Here is a 19,060-nt window from a genome sequence, read left to right as displayed (position 1 = left end):
AATAGCAGAGAAGCTAGAAGACCGCTGGGATGAGAAACCCAAGTCGAAACCCAAGAACTTAATGGTTTGTTTCCACTGTCCTGAAGGTGCTTGCTACAAGCCTGCCAGTGACAGTTTTATTGGCAGGCAGACCCTGCTAGAAGGATTGTAAGCTATTTACAGTGTGGAGGCCATGACTTTGTGAGCCGACAGTTAACATAAATTCACATGATGGATCAGTTATCACTTCATTGAACTGGTGGCGGATCCATTGAAAGCTGTGCAATAACATACTGTTTCCTGGCTTTGCACAGCTCTGGGATACATTAAATACACTTTATTTATAGCTTACTATTGCTGCTCTGTGGGCAGGAGAATGCAGCTTTTGCAACTATCATCTAATTTTATGATGAGCATTAAAGCAAGGCCTATAATTTGCACCTTTTTATTCATTAGACATTGGTGCAGCCATAAGTCAAGAATGCCCAGGGATTTAGATGCAGATCCAGAAGATAAACTATTGACAAGCCAGATGTATTTTTACATTAGTGTGCCTTTACAATAGTTTATGCTGCGAGTGGAATATAAATTGCATTATTAAATATGAGCCACTCTTGTAATCATTGCTTTGCCTGCTGATTTGAGGGAAGGATAGCGTCCAAAGCCACGGAGTAGGGAGGGCTTGCCTAATCTCTCAAGGTTGAACGGATGATTTTCCTCCTTTCCTTCTCTAGATGCAGGCTCAGTGCCCGCTGGCAGATAGGAGAGCTCTTTCACCCATGGAGCCTAGCGTAACACAGATGTGCCGTGGGCATGTGTTACTTTAAAGGAAGCCCTTGTCTGCCTATAGTACAACGAGCCTTGCTCCCTGGTGCCCAGGGTGGCATGAGTAGCGAGGAAGGGCTGGCATTGCATGGAGCTTAGAGACAGAGGTGGCATCTCCTTTGTACTGGGTGGTGAGCCCTGCTCTGTTTTCTGCTTGTCTTTGGGTTTTGTATTGCTGCCCATCACCCGTACTGTCTGCACGGTCCAGGAAAAATGGATGGGAAGCAGGGAAGTCCCTAGTGGGCCTCTTATGCCCCCTATGGCCTGGAGATGGTGTTAGCCAGTTATCCAGCCATCCGTGAATGGGGAATGTGGTTTCGATGAATAGAGTCATAGATTTTGGAAGCCAGGATGGACCACTGGGATCATCTAGTCTGACCTCCTGCATAACACAGGCCATTAGACTGCCCTGAATTAATTCCTGCATCACATCCAATGGCCGTGGTTGAACTAGAGCAGATCTCTTGGAACAGCCTCCCGTCTTGACGTAAAGATTGCCAGTGTCGGAGAATCCATCCCAGCCCTTGGTAAGTTGCTCCACTCGTTAATTACCCTCACCCTGGTAAAAACATTGCCCGTCATAGTGGTAAGAAGTAGAAGCTTAACCTGCTCTTGCAGACCACGGAAGAAGGAACACTGCTGAAAAAGTGACATTTCAGGAGAGCAGTGAGAAGGTGGAGAGCAGCTTTCCATTCACACCCTGAGACAAGAGCCCCCCACAGGAGGGACTGAGCCACAAGCGTGGCATGCAACTGCCCGGACCAAATCCACTGCTGGGCATGCACCAGTCTTCGGGTCTGTGCACTAACCTGCAGGCCTCCTGAAGGAAACGGAGAAAGTGGGTCTGCAGAGAGGGAGCGGAGGATTGTTTAGAGGGAATGGTACAGAGCAGATCTTGCATCAGAAGCCCTGGGATTTTTTGTTTCCAGTCTGCCCCTTAGTTTTGCCCTGAGGACTGGGGCAGGGAAGGGAGAGGGAGTCATGTCTCAGAAGGGGAAGCAGCCATGATGGTCTCCTTTCAGAGACCCTGGTAAGTTGTGGGCACCCGTGTCTGTGGCTGTCTGTGCTGCCCGCAAGGCCTGTGCAGGGGCCCAGCCACCTGCCGTCTGCTGCACGTGGGGCTCTCCAGCTGCCCAGGAGGAGCACTGGCTGCCCCTTGGAATTCACAGTGTGATATTAACTTCTAGGTGGTTGGGTTGAATCTGAGTTGGGTTGGTGGTGACTCCAAGTGAGACCTACCTGGGTGGGATGATTTCAGCCCAGGTGTCCACAGTACAGAAATCCTCCTGTGGCTGGCTTGGCTCTGCATAGGCCCTGCAATTTGCTTTGTGTCCTTGGCTATTAGTCCCTCTCTCCCCATCCTCAGTGTGTGGTCTGCCCTCCTGGCGCAGAGGTGGCTCTGTTTCGGTAGGCCCGCATGTGCAGAGGTGGTGAAATGCTCTAGGATCCTTTGGGATCAGGGCCTGGCGGTACCTTGTGCCTGGAGGGGAGCGAACCCCAGAGGCCCATGAATGGCGCTTGCCTTTGGCTGGGTTTTGGGTTCTTGAGCCTGTTGTATGGCGATTTGCATGACAAATCCTTCCAGTGTCATTGGAAACGGCTGCAGTGGGATTCACACCTCATTGGTGACTGTAGAACAGCCCTAGTAAAATGCAGCTGTCATAAAATTATTGTATCCAAAGCATCTCGCATGTGGGATAAGCCAAGACAGAAAAAAGAGCGGTTTAGCCATATAAGGATGTGAAATCTATGGAAAACCATCCGTGCTAGACAAGGGTTAGCAGCTGCTGTGGTCAAGCTAAACAGGAAGAGATTGTTAGGGCTGGCTTTTCCCCTTTGACGTGGGTTAGAAACCACCCCCCAGGGAGCTCTGAATTGGGGAGAGGGCAACCAAAATCCTGTTACTGATACAGGTTATCCCCATGCTGCAGGTGGGGATCCGAGGCCCCCAAGAGATCTGTAATTTGCATAAGGCCGCATTTAACTCGGGCCTCCTGAGTCTCCTCCAGCACTTTAATCACACGCCCGCCCCAAACACATCTTGTGGGAGCAGGCCAAGATTATGCATTTGGTTGATTAACCTAAATATCAGAGAGTCCCTTTGTAACCTGGCTCTTTGTACAAGTAGGGATCTTCCTACAGCAGAGTTCTGTGGTTCCTAGTGGGGCTCTCCCTCTCACACCTGGGGTAGCTGGATCAGACCTAGATGTACCAAGAGGCTGGGGGAGGTAGCAGTGTTTTGAGGGCCAAATTCTTCTCCACCACGCCGGGGCTATCCCAAGGTGAAGTATGTCCCTCGGCATTCCAGTGGGATGCCAGAAGGAGAGAGACCAACTTCATTGCAACCCTGAGCCTAGCTCTGGGTGTGGGAGCCTTTGAAGAGCCCGAAGCCACGTTTCCAGGAGCCTGTCCTGGCTCAGGGAGGAAAGCAAATCCAATCCATCCCACTCTGAGAATGGAGACTGCTGCAGGGTTATACCCCATACACACGCGGGGCTTGTTGGCACCTCTGTGACGCTGCAGCCCGGAGAGGCTGCAGAATCCCCAGTCGGCAGCTGTGGGGCTTGTGTGTGGCGCTGTCTTCTCATTGGCCTTGTTTTCTCCTCTGTGCCACTCCACGCGCCTTCATCCTTCCCTTCCCGGGGGAGCCCTCCTGCCTTTGGAGACACCCTGGGGGCCCATCCTTGGAGAAAAGGAGTACTTCTGGCACCTTAGAGACTAACAAATTTATTTGAGCATAAGCTTTCGTGAGCTACAGCTCACTTCATCGTAGCTTACGAAAGCTTATGCTCAAATAAATTTGTTAGTCTCTAAGGTGCCACAAGTCCTCCTTTTCTTTTTGCGAATACAGACTAACACGGCTGCTACTCTGAAACCTGTCATCCTTGGAGAGTGTGACTCGTGCAGGGGTGGAGTGTGGCCGGGTTGGCCCAGCAGGTGATCAAGGTGGGAGGCAGGAAGAGGCCAGAGGAAAGGCTCTTAAGGTGTCAGGCAGGAAACTTTCAGAGAGTAGCTGCTCCTCCCCCTTGGTTCTGTCTCCCCAGCAGCCGGGCACCCAGGCTAGGTGTTACCTCTTCACTTGTGCCGGGCCTGGGCCGGGGATGTGTGTGTGATTGGATGGCAGGGCTCAGGACAGGATCATGTTGTCTTTCCGAAACCAGGCACCCACCGGCATCGAGTCCTCATTAGTATTCGCTTGCTGGCTCGGCGGCGCCACAGACATTCTCGCATGGCGTCGGGTTTGCACTTAGTATGCAATTGGACGGTGACGACTTTTAGATTACAGAGGTGGAGGGAGGGGGAAAGGAGAGGAAGAAATGAAACAGCAAATGAGCTGCTGGCCCGGGAGTGCACCTGCCGCTCCTCAGTGCCGCGGCCTCATCTCTCCAGGATAATGTTACATAATGACGTCTCTGATTCGGCCATTACTACCCGTTTTATTTGACTTGTGCTCAGTCGCTGATGGCACAGAGCGCGGGAGAGTAATGAGGCGGCAGCTGCTTGCCTCCCCGCCAGGCGGCCCGTGGCCTTTAGAAGGGCTGGACAGCTGGGGAGGACTTTGGGGTGGGAGCGTCGAGAGACCAGTGCCAAGCTGAGCCGGGGCAAGACCTTTGTAAAGGCTACAGCGTGGGGGGACTGGGCTGTGGATGCTCTAGCTCTTCTGGGCAGGCACTGGAGCCCAGGTGACTTGCGGACACCCAGAGGGGTCAGCTCCCATCAAAGCCATGCTGCCCGTAACCACAGCAGCACCAGCTTTGCCTTGGAGGAGGCTCACTGGGCTAGCATGGGAGCAGTGAAGACCCGCTGCCAAGGAGGGGGGCACTGAGTTACCGGGATGGGGTGGAAATGGTCTGTGCTCATGTTTCCAACCAGACAATTAATGTCCAGACCTCGGCCAGAACCCCCCTGTGTCTCCAGGAGATTCTGCCCATTCTTTGGAATGCGTGTTCTCCCCCTGAATTCTTCCTCGCTCCCCAGCTTCCCCTTCCCCACGCTGTCCTGTCCCTGCTCTGATGTATCAGTGTCTCCTGATGCCACAGCCTGAGCTGCAGGGCTCCAGGTGGCGTGCTGGGGTAATGCACTAACCTTTCCCCTCGGGAGAGCTGAGTTCAAATCCTGGCCGAGGTCGCAAGGAAAAACGAGTCCCCGGCATCTATGACCCAGAATCGTTAGTGGTTCAGAACTGCAGGCTAGGCCTGGGGTAGCTTGGCAGAGCTGGGGGTGGGAGGGGAGGAGTAGGCAAGCTGGTATACAAGGGCTGGGAAGCATTAGCAGGACTCTGAGGGGGTCAGCAAATGTAGTGTGGGTTAGGAGTTGGGTGCCTTGACAAAGCTGTGGGGAGAAGCCTGCGCTACACCTTCCTGTCTCTAGCTGGTGCCGTTCGCCCTGGCTGTTGTGAGGCAAACCCCACTGAATTCATCTCTCTGAGATCTGTTGGTGGTGGCACCAATGGGGCCTTCTCAGCTGGTTCCAGACAGTTTAGAGGAGATACTGGCGGCTGGGGAAGAGCCCAGGTCCCAGCCATTTAGCTGATGCGGGGCTGGCACTGCAGCGTTGTCTACATGAGGAAGTGGTACTGACTGGACTCGCTCTGAAACCTGGTTTCCGCACCGGGGCTGCCCCATTTAACTAAGGCTTGCCCTACACATAAAGATTAGGTTAACATCGCTGGTCAGGGATGTGAAAAAACTACACCTGACTGAAGTGGCTATGCCGACCTAGCCCCCGTGTAGATGTAGCCAGGAATGCTTCCAGTGACGTAGCTACAGTCATCAGGGAAGGTGGTGTTCCTATGCTGACGGACGAACCCCGTCTGTGGGCGTAGGCAGCGTCTACACATTATACCAGCATAGCTGAACCGACCTTGCTACGCTGCTGTAGTCTTCGTAGTGGTGGCATGCTCTGGGCGGGAAGAGCCCTTCCTTGTGGACACCAGCAGTGTGCAAGGCCCAGATGCTGCGGGGATGGGTGCAGACATGGGGATTGGTTAGAATGGCTGTCCCTGCCACCTATTTCAGCGAATGATTTCGGAACGTTCACAAAGTTCCTGCCACATCCCCACAGGTCGGACCTGGATCCAAACTCCACCCAAGGTTGGGGAGAGACGTTTGGATCTGGGGGTTTGGGTTCGACCCATCGCAGAGGCAGGAGCCAACTGCAAAGTGGTGCTCGGGCTGCTGGCTTGGAGGGTTCTGCTTTGGGCCCACCTGTCATGCTGTTGGTAGCACTGTTCATGCCCAGGGCCTTTTTGAAATCGGACAGCACCCTGGAGCTCCTTGCTGTATCGCCCTTGTCCCTGCTGTTTTCGTAACTCGGCTGCTGAATAAACGCAGCCCTCGCAGCCTGGCCGGGTGCTGGGTTGGGACTTAGCAGTGTGGCTTCCCTTGTGGCTCATGGTTTGCTCGGCTGCCCACTGGCCACAGCACGCTGTGCATGGGGACAGATTGAGCCGGCTTGGGACCCAGCTAGGCCCTGTGATTCACCAGGTCTGGCATGGAGGATGGTAGAGCCTGGTAGTGCCTGGGTCTGCTCTACCCTGCCACTGGCCGGGCCTTGGATTTTTGTGTTGAATGCTCCCCCCCGCTGCAAAGGCCCTGACCCCTTAGCCCTATCTCACATGCCAGCCCTGTTGAACCCACTGGGAGAGCGTGCCCAGCGAGTTTCCCGCACCGGCCTGAGGCCAGCATACATCCATACCCCTCACGAGCACTGGTGGCCACGCCTGGTTGCGTGCTTGCCTCTTCTGCCCGAGCTGGCCTGACACTGCCATTAGGCCATTCCAGCCAGCGGCGGGTTAAATCCTTTTGTTTCCGAGGCAATACTGTTTAGATTATGTGCATGAATAAAAGATGAGTGTGCTGGGGGTAGCTGTCAGTATCTTCTCTGTGTATAAAGGTTTCTACTGTAGCCTGAGAGTAAAAGACAGTTTGGGGACTGATGTGGGTTCTCAAAGGAGCTAAATAAATAAGGGACACTTATTTTTACACCAGTAAAGGCTGCTGGCAATTGAAAGCCCCTTTTGTGTGTCTGAAATCGGGGTGTTTATTGTTATCTCATCGAGGGGGAATTTGCATGTTCGCTAATTATTAACTGAACCGGACACTTTTCCCTCCCCTACGTGCTTCAGCCCTGGCTTTATCTGGGGGAGAGAAGGCTTGCAAATCAAATGCAAATATTGAACATGCCTGGGGTTTTCACTACCCTTTGGCTGATCTCGCCATCTGGGTCTCCAAACTGTGGTTCCTGTTCTGTCAGCCAGCAGGTGCTGCCCTAGGTTTGTGCAAAGGTCCTCAGGCATGTCCCAGCAGAGCAGGATCGGTGCAAGGCAGCTACAGAATCACAAGAAGCCTGTGCGTTATCCTCAGGTGCTTTGGTTGGCCCAAGTGAACCATACCTGAGTCATTTAGCCCTGGCCTGCTATACCTGCTGTTTGTAAATGCCCCACCTTAATAATTAACAGCATCTGGCACTGCGCTAACATTCTTCATCTCCAGCTCTCTGAGTTACTATACAAATGTTGGTCATTCTCCCTATTTAACAGGGGAAACCGAGGCACTGAGAGTTTAGGTAACTTACCCAAGGTCACACAGCAAGTCAATGTCAGAGATGGGAATAGAAGCCAGCTCTCCTCGCTCCCAGTTTCCTCCACTATAACCACAAGACACACTGCCTCCAGAAGCCTGGTTTCTGTGGGGGCAGGGGAAGTACAGCGGCAGGGAGAGGCGAGCGGCAGGGTGGCTGAGTGTCACACACACCGAATGTAAGACAGAGATTTGGAAGAGAACCATCAGCAGCATGAATAGGATTCATGGTTGATCATACCTTTGATCATCCCTATTCCCTCCAATCCCCCCACAAATCTGCTTTATTCAGCAAGGCAGCGTAGATGGCAGCTTTGGAGGTTACCATGTGTGCGAATCTGCCAGTCAGTGCCAGGTTAGCCCCCAGAACAGTTATCCCATCTGGATGCAAGGATGGGGACTGGAGCAACAGAATCCAGGGTTGGAGCCAGCTGCCCGATCTCTTGTTTAACTAGGGCGGGACAGTATTGACAAGCTCTTAATTTTTATATTTTTCTTTCTCCCCCACCGCATGCAGGATCCTGCTCAAAATACTTTAAAACAATCTAAAAGTAATTATTATGAACAGGCTGTTTGCGAACACCTGCTTCATATGTCCCTCAGAATCTCTAATGTTCTCTTCCGAGCACTAACAGGCATTCTGCTTCCACATGCATTCCGCAGCCACCAGATGCTACAATTCCATGTCAGGCGATCATTTCTCTAGCAGAGTGTAACGGGGGAGCAGTCGGTGTCTTTGTTTCTCGTGCTCTTCACACAGCTGTCACTTCCAGTGATCAGTAGAAAAATCATCACCCCACCAAATCATACATATGGAACATTAGATTTGCAGAATATTTATTTTAACATGTGTCCTGGCTGCACTGGTTGCAAACCTAGGCCCTGTGCAGCAGGGCTGGAAATTTTCTTTCATCACCGAAGGTCTGTTTGCCAGGGGACTCCATGCTGCTGGGGGTGGGGGTGGGGGAAGGGGAGGGGGTACTTTCAGATAAGATATAAAACTCAAAGCCTTGATCACTTGTGATTATTAAAGATCCGTCTTGTAAGAGTTTAGCTAGCTTGGGCAGATTCCAGTTTGGCTAATTGCATCCCCTGTTCCTTTAACTGGAGGCAGCATTCTTTACTTCCTTTCCTGAGCTGTAGCCTCTCATCCCAAAGCTAACTGTGTTTTGGTGGTAGGGAAAGGGATCTCCCTAGAGTTGGTGAGTTGAAGCTTGTGGAAGGATCTGTAAGAATTGATGAGTGCTCACCTTTTCCCAAAGGATGTGTCTGATCCATCTAACCATTCTGAAAAAGCTGAGAACTTAATAGTGTGTTAGCCCCTGGCTAGCAACAGAATGAAGCTGCTGACCAAGGAATGTTAACTTTGGACCAAGAGCTGTAGAAAGAAACCTGCTAACGATTGCCCTGAAAATCTGTGCCTAACTACAATGGCTCCCCAAATTTTGTACGGTGCTACTAAACATTGCTCCTTAGTAGACTGTTCCTTGGTGGTCCTACGGATAGCGTTTGACGTGCATGGGGCAGTCCAGCGGCAGCCGGCAGTGGCACTCATAAATTCTGCCTGCAGACTGATGCTACAGGTGTCTCGCAGACAATCCATCCTGTTGGATACTTGCTCCCCAAAATTCCCTTTGCTCTGTGAGCCCCGCTGGCAATGTGGGAAGCAGATGTGTTTGGGGAGAGCGCTTGTCAACACCAGGAAGGTTTGCTGGGAATGAATGCCCGTTCTGAAACGGGAACACAGAGAGAGAGGTGCAAAAGGGCAACAGCCCCTAAGAAACACTGGTTTGCGGGCTGGGGGGAGAAAAGGGACAGGTTGGAGCCCATGCAGCTAGAGGAATTCACCGAGAGATCAGATCCAGCAGAGGATGCTTCCAAATTCCCTCTAAAGTCAATCTGCTGGCCTGGTAAGCCAGCAAGTGTCTGTGTGTGCATTGGTACTATTGCAGGGTCCTGTGCAAATGCAGCATAAGTCAATAGACTTAAAGAATGTATAGGGGCCTGTTTTCAATCCTTTCTCCTTGGGTGCCGGGGCCTCAGGTACATTCAGACACTGGCTTTTAGAGCGAACGAGCACAGCAAAGTGAGGAGTATTGGGTGAAAGGCTTGAGATTAGTCCTGGGCATGGAAATCAAGCCGCACAGCCATCCCATCCCAGCTACCAGAACCAGCTGCATTCCAGCCCAATGACCCCAACCCGAACATCAGAGACGTTTCGGCACTGGCTCCTGTCCTGGGGGAGGGAGAGATCAGAATCTGATGCTGGGAGGTTATTCTGACAGGTGGATTTTTGCCCCTTAGAGGTCCCCAAACCCACCCTGTTTGGGGCAGCCTCAGCAGACTGACAGGAGCCTGGACTCCGAACTCCCTTCTCACCCCTAGTTGTGGGGATCTTCCCAGTCGGGGCCATGCTCCCAGGCAGAGGGTGGCTGCCTAGGCTATACCTGCTGTGGAAGCCAAGAGAAGCCTTCAGTCTCCAGAGCTGTCAATCAGGCACCTTTCATCTGCGATGGGTAAACAGCGTTGAAGAGGCTGCTCCAGAGGAGTGCTGGATTGCTGCTGGTACTAATCCAGCATCTGGCAGACCTGGAGAATGTGTGCAGTTGCCTTGTGAGCCTGGCGTGCATACACGGTGCCCTGGGGGAGCTGTTGTGGGTTTCTTTGCTCTCCTGAAGATCACAGGAGGGGGAAAGGGAGGCAGCAACCACCCCGGACTGAGCTGTTCAGCACAAGTTAGGGGCTGGTGCTGGAGCATGGCGGTACCCTGTGGCTTGGGATTTTAATGTCTCATTGAGCAAACCCTAGAACGCAAAGCCAGACACGGTCATACTGCTGAATTTTCACTGGTTCTTTGCTCCGAGCCATGCAAGGTGTGAGTGCAGCAGGGCTTCCCGTACTGATATGGGCTAGCCCCCGAGCCCTAGCTCCTATCGCCCCCACACTTTGGAGGGGTTCGGATCTGGGTGGGGCCCATCTCTGGTTTCAAAGCAGAGCCAGACGGCCGCCTGCATCATTCATGCGCTAGCAGAAGGACTTGGGCTGCACCTGAAGCCAGGCAGATTTCCCTTGGCTTGGAGAGCGACAGTGAAAGGTCGGAGCGGCTCTATTAGACTTGTAAACTCTTCAGGGCAGGGGTACCTTTTTGCTCTCTGTTTGTACAGCACCTAGCACAGCGGGGCCTGGTTTGTCACTAGGGCTCCTAGGCGCCACCATCAGAGAAACAATAATCATACAGAGCCGTTGGCGGGCTGCGGGAGGCCAAGGCCTGTCCCCATATTGGAGCATCTGTAGGATCACTCTTTGCTGCAGTGCTTACTCTGTAGCTGACCCCTCACCATCCAAAGTAGCAAAGCACCAGGTTAAAAGCAATTTCCTCTGCTGTCTGGAGGAGGGTGAACAGGCTTCCCGATGGGGCTCTCGCCCTGTTTGCCCTGGGGAGGGCTGTAGTGCGGTCCCTGCAGCTCCCCCGGCCCTCCCCAGCTCGGAGGGCACAGACTGTCACTCCGACGCTGTCCTGTTTTTCGCTTGTCTCTGTGGTGGAGCGGAGTTTGACAGATGCTATCGCAGGCAGTGCAGGGGGTCAGGCTGATCCCCTGCACAAATGGAACGGGGAAGGTGTTGCGGGCACCTCTTGGCACCAGTAACCGCACAAGCGCTCTCCTCTGACAGCTTTATCAAGCCTCCAGACTTCCAAATTCCATTGTTCCTGACATCTGTTTCGGTAAGTGATTAATTGCAATTAGTGAACGGTTTGAAAGCCCGTGGAAGAATATTCAGCAGAAAACTCGTCAAGATTAATGAGTGGTGGCAGTTGTCAGAAGGGCTGCTGCATTTCCTTGATGCCGCGGCGAAGTGGAGGTGCAGGAGGCTTGGCAAGAGCTGAGGAATGGGAGCTGAGGTCTCCCCTCCCCCCCCATGCCTGCTGCTCTCCCCCTCCCCCTCTATAAAATAACACACGATGATTTTTCATCCCAATGCATGAATTATCCACTAATGTGCTATTAATAAAGCACTGTGGAGTTTCACTGAGATTAGGTCCTAAATCATGCAGAATGAATTTTAATGAGTCCAAAATACACTGTCATTAGCCACTCTGTAGGCCCAGATTAAAATAGGTTCTAGCCTGTGTTAAAGTCCAGGCCAACGGAATAGGTCTGTCCCCTGCGTAGTGTTCCTAGGGAGACAGTGGGCTGGAGTCGAGGCACTGTTAAGTCTGAAGAGTAATGGGTGCTCCCTTGGTTTAGAAATCGCAGATCCAGGCTAATACGGTGTGTGATGACGGAGGTAGCTGTTCCCAGGCTGTGCCGGCACTGGGCCCAGCAAGCCCGTGGATTTGAACCCTAAAATGGAAGTGATGGGCTCGGGATCCACGTGAGCGGCATCCATTGAATGCAGAATCAGGCAAGGTGGTTCTTCTGCCAGCCCCCAGCCTCCTGCCCAGCACTGGACATTCACGCTCTCCTGGCATGGCAACTCTAGCATAGGTTCTTCCAGGCCCTGTATTATGAACAGAGAATGGCCCATGCTGCGCTGTTGAGATCTAGATTCCAGTGGGAGAGGGTTAAGCGCCGCAGGTCAGAGTGGCCCAAAAGGGGAGGGGTGTGGATCTGGGGTTTCAGTTCCACCTCGCCGCCCAGAGATGGGCCAGCTCCGAATTTCACATCCAGAGCCCAACATTCCCAGAGCTCAGGGGCTGGGTTTCCGGGTTGGCCTCCTCGTTAGCTGTAGAATTAATAGTGTCTCCCGCTCCTACAGTGCCTTTCCTTTTTGAGAAAGGATGTGAGAAGGTTGGCTCTACCCACCACTGCAGGGCGGTCCCCTCTGGGGTGGAAGGCGGTAGCACGCCAGAGGGGAAGCACAGAGCAGTCACTGAGCTCCGCTGATTCAGAGAACGGAGAACAGAGGAGAACTGGACGTGCAGAGGAATGTGAATGGTAACTCATCCCACTTTGTAGCCATAGCCAGATGCAGACCTGGATTCTGTCCTCTGCTCTGCTACTGAAACTCCGTAGCCTTGGGGAAGTCTCTTCCCCTCGCTACTCTTGCCTACTCTGGGAAAACTGCCCATTGCTGACAAGGTGCAGGGCTGATTAGGGCTTAACTGCAAGGCGGCCCAGGAGAACGCCCGATCAGCACCCTTAGCAGAAGCCACTAACCACACTTTGTTCTGAACAATGCCTGCAATTAAACCACGTTGTGCACCTGTCGTCAGCAGGAGAGAATCTTCTTGGAGCAGACGCTGTGTCTGTGCCTCAGCTCTCTCTCTGTAAAGTGGGGGTAACAATACTCCCCTGGGTAAAGAGCTTTGGGAGATAGGGATGGGAGGTACTGGAGTGTTTATAAAAAAAAAAAAAAAAAAAAGGAGTACTTGTGGCACCTTAGAGACTAACAAATTTATTAGAGCATAAGCTTTCGTGAGCTACAGCTCACTTCATCGATGCATCCGATGTAGCTCACGAAATCTTATGCTATAATAAATTTGTTAGTCTCTAAGGTGCCACAAGTCCTCCTTTTCTTTTTGCGAATACAGACTAACACGGCTGCTACTCTGGAGTGTTTATATCACTAACACAAAGGCATTTCACAGCAGGGTCTTGCACTGATCCCAGGGCGCTGCTCTTCCTTGTGGGAGAAGAGGCAGTGTATGATGGATTATTCTAAGGGTGCGGTCCTATCTCTGCCTCCAACCTGTGTATGTGAGTCCGTTCTCGTGCATGTGTGTGTGCGCACAAAGCACTTGCCGTGCTGCTGGTTTTCAGGGAATTAGCTCCGCAGGTTATGTCTGAGTCACATTAAGCTCTCTAAATACCACGGCCTCAGCTTGCGTGAAAGCAGCTATGGTCGGGCGCCCAGGGACCGCAGGCGCACGTGTCCGCGATCCTGCTTGCTGTGTGTCCTGGGGTTTGCAGAGTACGGGGCTGTTCGAGGCTCGCTTCTGGGCCGGTCGGTTACAAGGGGAGTCCGTTGGGAGCCAGGCAGGGAGAGTGACCCGGCTTGATCCTCTGAATGGGAGCTGGGGAAGGAAAGGTCTGCTGTTGGGCCTCACCGCATCCATGCCCCTGGCCGGTACCAGGCAGTCCCCTGTTGTATATTTCCAGCACCTGGTAGCAGTGCCCTAGGACTGTGGCTCTTCCCCTTTCCCGCTGGGAATGCTTTCATCTGCACCCTGCCCGCCTCCTCTCCCCCGTGTCTCCTCGCCCGCCCACCCGCTGGAAGACCCAGGCGGTATATGTCCCAGATGCTGGCTAAGCTGGAGACCTGGCGTCTTGTTTCCCCTTTGACCAGACTCCTGCCTTTCCAGCGACCTAGCCGTGGCAGCTGGGCTGAAAGCCCGTGCTGAGCTGCACACTGGTAGCAGGAGGAAACCGACCTGACCACTCCGCGGCAGGCGCGGGGAGCAAGGGCGTGACATCTGCTTTTGCAAACTGTTTTTAATGATGAGGTCAGAGCAGCTGAAACCCCCCAGCAACCTGGGCTCAGGCTGTCTCCAGCAACTTCTGGCCTGTGAGCAGATGGCTCCAGGGCACACTTCATCCAGCTGGGTTCACGTGTTACCACACCCATGAAATTTCTCATTAACGGGCCATGACTGGGGAAAACCGTTCTCTCCCCACACACCCCCAGCCACTGTCTGAGCTGAGCTGCATGGCCCCATTGAGTGGCCCTTTCCGAGTGCCTTGGGTCCTCTGGGGGCTGCATGAGCCAGAGGTCTCCAAAAGGGAAAAATCCAACTGGGAGAACAGTAAGAGGCCAGAGCATGCCCCCCGACCCTAGGCACTGCAGAATCAATGAAGGCAATAAAGCCCTGCCCTGTCCGTCTGTCCCCCCTGCCCTGCCCTTTACCCCAACAGCCAGGCTTGGGCAGAGGTCATTTCACTGTTTGTAAGCCGCAGCCTTTTCCCCCTGACTCCGAGGGTACCCGGATGTGCGGGGAGCTGGGTGGGTCACCGTGGGTGGCTGAGTCTCCGCAGGAGGGGAGGGGGGAAGTTAAGGCTAGCTACCGGGCAGGTCTGTGGGGCTCAGCACTGCATGAATGGGGGCTGGTGGGTGTGTTGGCCATGTGCAGCATTAGGGCAGGCTCGTGCTTCACATCCCTAATCCCCAGCCGGTTCTGGGGTTCCCCTCTGATCTGAACCCCTGGCTGGGAGGGGAGCTGTACAGGTGGGAGCGTGGGGGGGGGCTGGGCGATGTCACCCACGAGGCCCTGCCTGTGGCTGGGGCAGCACAGAGGTGTCCCTGCGGCCTGGCTGCATCTTGCCATCTCTGCCCCCACCCTGAGTTAGGTTGAGAACTGCAGTGTCAAGGCCAGCCCAGCAGCCCCGCTGTGGTCTGGGTGGGTATCCGTTCCCCAAACCAGCAGGGGTGGGGAAGCCATGTCAGGCATGCACATGGCAGGAGAGTAATGGTGATCCTGAGACACCCTCCGCTCCCCCCCACCCCACCGTGCATTGCAGCCTCGTAGACACAGATGCAAATACATGGAACGCAGTAGCCCAGAGACACACGGGCGCACCCCGGGGACAGCCATGCAGGATGGCTGCGTGGCTCGTGTTCTGACTTGCATTGTTGTTTTTCTCATTGTTTGTTCCTGTGGTGCTGTTGTGGTGTGTTTTATTTGTTTTTGTTTTTTAAACCAGGCAACAACACCACAAACCCACCCAGCTCTGCAGTGGAGATATTGTTCGCTTTGACCTGACTGCGTTGGTGGTCAGGGGCAGTGGCCGTTGCCCCTTGCAGTATTTGGCAGCATCCCACCCTCCCCCGCCCCCCTCTGAGTTTCTGGCCAGGCAAAAACTCTGCTGTGCGCACGCCAGGCCGTTTTGCGTGCTCCGAATTCGCTAGTGAGAACTCCAGCCGCGTGTTTGCCCAGACAATTGCCGTCAGCCAGCATTTTTGTGTGTGCAAAAATTTAGATGTGAGAAATGCACGTGCAAAACTGCAAGGATGAAAATTCTTGTGTAGGGTCTCTCGCCTGGGTCCCTCTGTATTCGCAAAAAGAAAAGGAGTACTTGTGGCACCTTAGAGACTAACAAATTTATTTGAGCATAAGCTTTCGTGAGCTACAGCTCACTTCATCGGATGCATCCGATGAAGTGAGCTGTAGCTCACGAAAGCTTATGCTCAAATAAATTTGTTAGTATCTAAGGTGCCACAAGTCCTCCTTTTCTTTTTGCGAATACAGACTAACACGGCTGCTACTCTGAAATCTGTATATGCACTCCCTTAAGCATGCGGTGAGGCATTGGTACAGTTCTGGCAGGGGCTAGACGGAGGGAGGGAATTTCCCCCCCTCCTCCTCCACCCAGCCTTATGTCCGTTTGATTTATTGCTCTTTTTGGGCAGGGGGGAGGGGAGAGGCTGCTGCAGAAAAGCCACTTGAGGTGGAGGTCAGAGGCCAGGGGTGGCAGGGGTCAGTGCGGTTCAGAAGTTAAAGGCTGTGGTGGGGTCCTGGACAATTACCCAGGAAAGCCTGTTTGTTCGGCATGGTGGATAATTAATGTGACTAGCAGAATGGGGGTCAGGGAAGATAGACCCCCGGTGACCTGCCTCGCTGGAGGGCATTAGAGTCAGGGGCCTAGCCTTCCCCTGACACCATCTGCCTGGGCCGGGAGAGGGGCTGGGCTGCTCTGGCTGTCTACGGTGCTCAGCCGTGCAGCAGATGGCAGGTTTGAAGAGGGAGAGGGTGTACTTTGTTCTGAAGAGCTTTGGGGGAAAAAAAAAAAAAAAGACAGCGTGCAAAGAAGGGAGGGGTCACCCCGCCCCTCCCCTCCGGCTGTGCTTTATAGTCGGGAGCCCGGAGTTGTCACTGTGCCAAGAACGGGACTTCAAACGCGGCCACCTCCCGCCTGGCACCTGCCATGCGTTGCAAAGGGACCAGGATGGGCAAGACTGTCTGAGGCCTCTCGCTGGTGGGCCTGGGTGACGGGTCCTCGGGGCTGTGGGCTGTGCAGGAGGGGTCCCCACAGGAAGCTGCGCTTGGAGCGGGACCCTCATTTGGACCCCGGGGTCCCCTTCCCCAGCCTCCCTGCTGCTTCTCTCTGGGGATGCTGGTGCTGACGGGGCCTTGGGAGTCAGTGAGGGGCTGTGGAATCAGCTGCCACCAGAAATGGGGATGACCCTGAGACCCACTGCTCACCTAGGCCTCCCCAAGGGGCAGAGAGGATGGTATCCTCCAGCCGAGTGTGGCGCCGAGAAGCCACTGCAGTGGGCCCCCCGCCCCCAGGAATGCTAATGAGCTGAGCTAGAATGCTTTGGGTGTGTTCCCCTCGTGCCCATGGGAGGTGGCTGGGGCAGGGAGAGGGACAGAGGTGCAAAGCCCAGCAGCTTGTGACCACCCCAGACATGCGCCAGGTAGAGCCCAAGCCAAAGGATAGCAAGGAAACCCCAAACCCACCGGGCTTCAGCCTTCACTCGACCCTTGGAGCAGGCATGCTCCGGTCATGGGGGCTGCGGTTAGGGGAGGCCGGTGCTCTGTGCTGAGCAGTCATTGCTTGCCTGGCCTGTATCATACCCCCAGCCACTGGGGATGCCGACTCCTGGTGTGGAGAAGTTCTGGCTAGGCTGTTCTAGTGGGCACATACTACCAGGCTGTCTGCGGCCCCCTGCCAGGCTCCACCAAGAATACAGCAGGGCGGAGTTTTCTTACAATTACGCAGACTGTGATTTGATTGCAAGCTTGTGGGGCAGGAACCCAGGGTGGGCATGGGGCACCGCCTCGCCCAGTGGGGCACCACGGCAATACAGATCATACCAGCCCAACCCCAGTGATGTCAGTACAGCTGTGTGGGTGTTGCTGAGCAGCATGTAAATCATGGGCGCAGGGCGGCAGGAGATGGTTTCTCTGTCTCGGGCTGTGGGGCGAATGCTGCTTTCACTTCTGGGCTCCTCCTTGTAAGAACAATATGGACAAGTTGGATGGGGGAGCAGGGAGGAGCAAAAGAAATGCGTCGATTTCTCTGAACACAGGCAGGCAAACCGGTGAAAACTCTTTCCAGTGATGATCGCTGAAATGTACAGATGGGCAGAGTCAGAAAAATGCGGCTTGACAACTTTAATTGAAGGAGATTGCTCTGTGTGTTTTGACGTGTGAGGTTGACAATTTGTGTTTTAACGGTTATTAAGCTTTAACTTTTTGAATCTCTGAGTCTGTCATTAAATAATTAGTCTGACCTCGCCCCCATTGTTTGACCCCCCTCAGCATTTCCCAGAAGAGTTGAAATCGATACAAGTTGAAATGCGTGCTGAAAAATAAACATTGATCGTATCTGTCGAACTTCTAAAAAAATAGAAATGGAAATCCCCTCCGCTCTGATTTAGGCTGGTAGAAGGAACAACCAACCTCCTGATGGGGAGATGAGTTTGGCTGAGGACTCGTGTGCCAGGGAGGTGAGGGAGGCCCCGTCACTTGGGATACTTACTGTTGATTATTTGTGTTGTCATAGGGCCTAGGAGCCCCAGTCATGGAGCAGACCCTGTTGCGCTAGGTGCTGCATAAATGCAGGACAGACACTGGGCAAACTGTGGCTAAATGAGGAACATCTGGGGGCACTGGATGCGATAAAGTGCTGCACTGCCCCTTGCCGGGCAGCATCATTAATGCTGGAGCTCTCTTTCTGCATACAGAGAGTAGTTGATTCTCTTCTCGAGGCGTGGTGGTGTCACAGGCTGCCTGGCATTGCCGCACCATTCGGTTGCTGTGAATACAGCACAAAAGCAGGACCTGCCCCACACCCCAAATCAGTGACCCAAGCTGTCTCTTCACCACTACTGATCAGCTGGGCCTGGCTGAGGGAGGCAGATTTTCAGAGATTTGCCTCTGCTCCTGCTGGTTGAGAATAAGGGGCTCAAATCCTAGAGAGGTGCCCAGGTCCCAGAGTGAGACAGCACCTGGCTACATGGATGTAGCAGGTATGCGGTGCCTACAGTGCCTGGGGGCTATGTCACTGTCACTTGAGCGCCCCATGTCCTCTCAGATACACCCATCCAAAATGTTAGCTTGGTCTCAACAGCGTGGCTGTTTTATGATGGGTGGGGATGGCCTCCTTTCGAGCGCTGCTGTTTGGCCTTTGTTGATGCAGCTCATGGCTCATTTAATTTGACCCTGAGCATCTGCAAGGCAGCCTGTTCCTTTAAAGACTATCTCTTAGATCCTTTTGTAGCCCACCTTCAGCACCGGAGGTAGGTCTAGCGACTAAATTTCAGCGCTCCTTCCCTGAGAGAGAGACACCAGTGCATCCATTGCCAGGGATGGGGGGGGTTGCTGGGCTCCTGAACCCCTGATAGTCATATGCTCTTATGGGCGAGGGCTTGTGGTGTGCAAATGTGAGAGAGTGGGTTGTCTGTTGTGGTGTGTGTTTGGGTGTCTGGTGTGTGTTTCTGTATGGCTGTGTTCTGGTGTGTGTCAGTGGATGGGTGATTATTGTAGCATGTGTTTGAAGATACAGCTGGTGGGAATGTTTCTGGACCAGATTGTGTTGTGAGCATTGTGGTATATGTTTGTATGTTCTGGTGTGGGAGGGTGCGGTGGTGTGAGTGTGCACACAGCCAGAGGTCACTTGTGTAGATGTCTGGAGAGGGGTTTGATGTGAGTGTTCGGTATTGTGTGTGTGTTCGCAGTATGGGAGTGGTGCTGAGGTATGAATGGATGTGTGTCCCCCAGGGTATGATGTGAG

The 19,060-nt window shown here is 53.6% G+C and overlaps 1 protein-coding gene across 7 annotated transcripts in view; it reads left to right on the top strand.

Annotated features, from left to right (window-relative positions):
* GSE1 (Gse1 coiled-coil protein) overlaps positions 1 to 19,060 on the top strand; it is a 359,568-nt gene that overhangs the window by 160,489 nt on the left and 180,019 nt on the right. The window lies entirely within an intron of this gene.

This window comes from Dermochelys coriacea, chromosome 12, assembly GCF_009764565.3.
Source record: "Dermochelys coriacea isolate rDerCor1 chromosome 12, rDerCor1.pri.v4, whole genome shotgun sequence".
NCBI lineage: Eukaryota > Metazoa > Chordata > Testudines > Dermochelyidae > Dermochelys > Dermochelys coriacea.
The sequence above is the reverse complement of the archived record's forward strand: the minus strand, read 5'-3'. Positions and strand labels throughout refer to the sequence as shown.